Source organism: Poromitra crassiceps (genome assembly GCF_964638095.1).
Source record: "Poromitra crassiceps genome assembly, chromosome: 23".
NCBI classification, from domain to species: Eukaryota; Metazoa; Chordata; class Actinopteri; order Beryciformes; family Melamphaidae; genus Poromitra; species Poromitra crassiceps.
The window spans coordinates 9,722,590-9,727,630 of record NC_139639.1 but is presented as its reverse complement, the minus strand read 5'-3'; positions in this window follow the sequence as shown (position 1 = coordinate 9,727,630).

The following is a 5,041-nucleotide window of genomic DNA, read 5'->3' as shown; positions in this document are numbered from 1 at the left end:
AGCTCCATCAACCTCAGTCTTCAGCTATTTTTGAAGGAAGTAGGTTTGTCCCGCATACATCGGCCATCCAATCAGGTTCAGCGGACAAACTGAATCTGCTGGATAGACTTGACCACACCCATATGAATCACCATGTCAATTAAAAATGGGCTAAAGACAGAGGTCTCTGGGACTGGACAGCAGGCAAGTCTGGAACTGGATGGAAAAAGAATTAGGCCGTTTCCAGGTGTTGATAAGTTTGGAAATAAAAAGAATATTGTTGTAATGTCACAATATCCATAAGACTACACTGTGGCTTTAGACTGCCATCAGCTCACAGCTGATGGGTTGCCATGAGGAATAATCTTCATCTGTACATATGTGATATAGTTACTAGGGGCAAGATGGCTATCTGCGTATATCATACTGAACTCAGAAATCTCCAAATCAAATGAAGACTTTATTTTGAAACTGAATCTGTGTAGGACTGTTCTTATCCTGTTTTATTTTGAAACTGAATCTGTGTAGGACTGTTCTTATCCTGTTTTATTTTGAAACTGAATCTGTAGGACTGTTCTTATCCTGTTCTTGTCTGAATTTAATAAATGTCTGCTAAACATCCCAGCCGCTCCCGTCCTGTCTCTGCTGCTCCACACACACACGACAGCAGCCTCTGTATGTCTCTCTGCTGCTCCACACACACACTCTGTATGTCTCTCTGATGCTCCTCACACACACAGCAGCCTCTGTATGTCTCTCTGCTGCTCCACACACACACTCTGTATGTCTCTCTGATGCTCCTCACACACACAGCAGCCTCTGTATGTCTCCCTCATGACACATCTTCATCAATACAAACCAAAATAAAGACCAGCATCATCATCACTCAGTGAAGGCCAGGTAGCACAGCAGGTAGCACGGCAGTAGATTCCCTGCCTACCAACACGAGGGTCGCAGGTTCGAGCCCCCGTGTTGCCATGGTCGGGCCCTGTTGAAAAATAAATAAATGAAGAAGAAAAAATCATGTTATTTATTTATTTATTTTTAAATTGGGAAAGAAAAGAAACCTTGATAAAAATTTGAATTTTAGGCCTATGGAAGTAGCCTGGGTAAACCCAGCCTCCACGTGACCTCTATGTGCTATCAGTCACAAGGCTACTATGGAAGCGCTTTGGCTGCCTGATAGATAGATAGATAGATAGATAGATAGATAGATGGATAGAGATAGATAGATAGATAGATATAGATAGATAGATAGATAGATAGATAGAGATAGATAGATATAGATAGAAAGATACTATATATATATATTGATCCTTTGCAGGAAATTGATATGTCACATGATACACATGATGGGGGGTACGGTGGCGCAGTCGGTAGCGCTGTCGCCTCACAGTCAGAAGGTCCTGAGTTCGATTCTCGCCTGGGACACTGGGCGCTGTGGTTGTGTTCCCCCCCATATCTTCAGTGCCTACTGCCCAGGTGGGTTATCTCGTCGTAAGGGCCTTTCTCTCTGTGTGGAGTTTGCATGTTCTCCCCGTGCTCCCCCAGGGGGTTCCTCCATATATAACCCCCCCACTAAAAACATGCAGAAGATCAGATCGTCATCGTCATCCGACCAGTGACGACAACATCCGAAGTTGGTCCCCGGGCGCTGTACGAGAAAGCGACCACTGCTCCTGGCCTGCCCCCCGGAGGAAAGGACATGCCTGGATGGGTTAAATGCAGAGGACACCTTTCACCGGCCACCGTCAGCATGAGTGTGTTGTGGCTGCATGCATGTGTTGTGGTGTTCGTGTGACAATAAAAGACGGGCTTGTCCGTTACGAGAGTTTTTTTTTTTTACACCACACTGTAAATCCAATTAACTGTTATTATTAAGGAAACAACGGTTATAATTGTATTTACCTCCTCAAATAACATCTTGCTGGCTCCAAAATCAATGACCTCTCCAGTGTAGATAGAATCATGTCATTGATTTTTCTACCACACTTTTTTGATGGTGTTCCCTGTCTCAGATTAGCATCACATCATGTGACATTTTGGCCTTTCTGACAGAGAAAAGGTTCCCCACCTAAAGCTGCAGCTTCTCCTTGCTGCTCCTCACAGCACTTTGCTATATACAGTCTAAGCATGACTTTCTCCATGTATGTCAATACATGAGCGGCTCTACCCCAGTCTCCCCTATAGGTCATGCTGTGCAGCTGTCCCACACAAAGCCCCACTATAGGCCCTCTCTGTCATTAAAGCCAGGGCTCCTGTGCTTCAGCGACTCTCCACTGTGGGGAGCTCATTGATCGGACGTCCCGGGGGGATCAGATAAGGGCGGGTCGCCCCCCAGGTCATCGATCTCGCCCCCACGGCACAAAGGCGACTCTGTGGGTCTCCTTGTCTCCGGACCTGCCTTCACCTGAACGCTCAAGATGTGACCCGACCGAGGCCTCACCAAATACCTGGACAGGAACCAAAGTATGATAAGCTCTTGTTCTGGGGTCACCTGATATATACCCAATAAGACGTGCACTTAAGGCTCAAGACAGGACCCCCACCCCCCCCCACCCCACACCCCAAGGACCCTAGAAAAGAAGGATGAGACATCACTCACGTGACACGTCACAGCGTTCCAATTCTGCATTGGGGCCAGTTGTATTGAAGTGAATGGGGCCGGCAGGGTAAGTCCCAATATAAACCATCTTATCGGTGTCATTTCACATTTGATTGAAACATGCTTCCACCAGATTAAAGAACATACATGATGTGAGGATGACTGATGATCTTTTAATGTAAATGTGCACATTTTGTTTTCCTTATTATTGGTCTCCAAACAGATCATGGCTCTGCAGCAGCTGCACATAGCTGAACTCAAGCCCACGTTTGGTCCAAAATAGAGCTAGATTAGCTAAACTACACCATGATACATGACTGAACAGGGCATCCGTCAACATCGTGTCACGTGTTTTCTTTAATTAGCTGGAAGCATTTTTCAATCAAAGATGAAACAGCACAAATATGATGGTTTATAGTAGGACTTTTCCTGCCCGCCCCATTCACCTCAATACAACTGGCACCAAATGATGGCCGGGCTGGCAAAGTTCGAACACTGCGATGTCTTATCCTTTTTTGGGGGGTCCTTGCCCACCCGCACCCACCCCCCAGCCAGGACCCCACCCGCACCCACCCCCCACCCAGGACCTGATAATACAGAGGACTTTGGAAGGATAGTTGTGTTCTACTGCATGGGAACTCTACTGTTTACAGGCCTCTGAACAGTATAAAGGCTTACTAGTGTGTTGGATCGTCCACACTGTCACACAGTCTGTAGTGTGTTGGATCATCCACACTGTCACACAGCCTGCCACCAACTCTTTTTCAATGACTCACATGAGGTGAAGGGACAGCTGCTGCAGCCACTGCAAATAACAAGGTAAGACTTCTGTTTGCTGCTTGTTAATTCTGTATGATATTCTACAAATCAAGTGGACAACATCTAGGCAGAGATGATATGAGTCAAACAGGTGGTAGTTTGACACTGCAATAGTGCGGCAAAGGTTTTCATTTTTAACAGAGGTTTTTCTTATTTGACCATGACCCAGGGGCGGTAGGCAGTGTTGGGCAAGTTACTTTCAAAATGTAATATACTAACATAATACTAGTTACTTTCATTTGAAAGTAATGAGTTACTTTACAATACTACAGATTGTGCAGTGACCCCCTCTGGGATGCTGCATGTGGGTGATTGTTGTAATGCAATAAACAGTATTTCCTGTAGTCTTGTGTTGTATTGGGCACAGGATCTGCTAATAAAATGGAAATAATCTCTCTATGCCTGTGCTTGTTGCAATATTTTGCTAACTCTTGATTTGGTGGGAAAGACTCATGTCTGAGTGGGCGTTGCCCACCCCTGCCCATAGCTGAAATTGTAGCTGAAATTGGTCTAGTCTGGAATGGAAATCGTAGCGACGTCCATGGCATTTTCTGCACAGCTGGCAGAGATGGGAAGTAACTAATTACAAATACTTTGTCACTGTACTTGAGTAGGATTTTCAGGTATCTGTACTTTACTGTGTATTTATTTTTCTGACAACTTTTTACTTTTACTCCCTTCAATTTAACACGAATATCTGTACTTTCTACTCCTTACATTTTCAAAACAGGCGAGTTACTTTAATTTTTATGCATGAACAGACAAATACACTGTAACCTTGTTTGTTTGTCTCTCTCGTCTCGCGCTCCCCCAGCTTTTACGCATTATGTGCACCTTTTTCGTGGAAAAACCATGTCACAAACTGACAACTACTACTACCAATCACAGTAACTGTGTGCTGTAAAAGCTCTAAAAAATAAAAAATGCTCACCATTTTAAATCTCCATCTGACTGTCTAGCTGAATATGATCATACAATGTATATCCACTTTGACAAGCATCATCTCTTTGCTAAAGCTGTGACAGGGGGGCCTCTGACAGGGCCTTGCTGCAGCCGCCCCCTCCCTCTGGAATGCCCTCCCCAGTCACATCTGACAGGCCAAAACTCATCGTCTTTCATACTCATACTATGTCATCTTTCCAAAAAAGCTGTGGATCTTTTACATTTAATAAGTTGAATGACTTTATGACAAGCTCCACGTAGTGGTGGTGGAGCAGGAATTAAAAGAGCCATCTGCATGCTTCCACGTCTCTATGTGGTCGACATATCCATCGCACCACCAGCTCCCCTTCTTTTTGAGCCTTGAACCCACAACCTCAAAAGTTGCTGAGGTTTGAAACCACAAGCTAAACACTGCTGGGCAGTAATGGAACTCTCTGAGCCACTGGGTCACACTTCTTAAGATGGGCTTTCTCAGAGCATTTCATTCTTTCCTCTGGCTGTTGCTGTTTAAATCTGACTGAGACTCAAACCCAAGACCTCAAAAGTGACCATGGAACGTGCATGCAAGAGGTGAAAAGAAATATATTGTAGGCAGAGTTCCCAGCATGCTCTGGGGTAGATGTGTTTGCTTTGGGAGATTAGTTAAAGGACTTCCTGTTCTATATGTGTGATGTTAGTTATCTGCAATGTTATGTG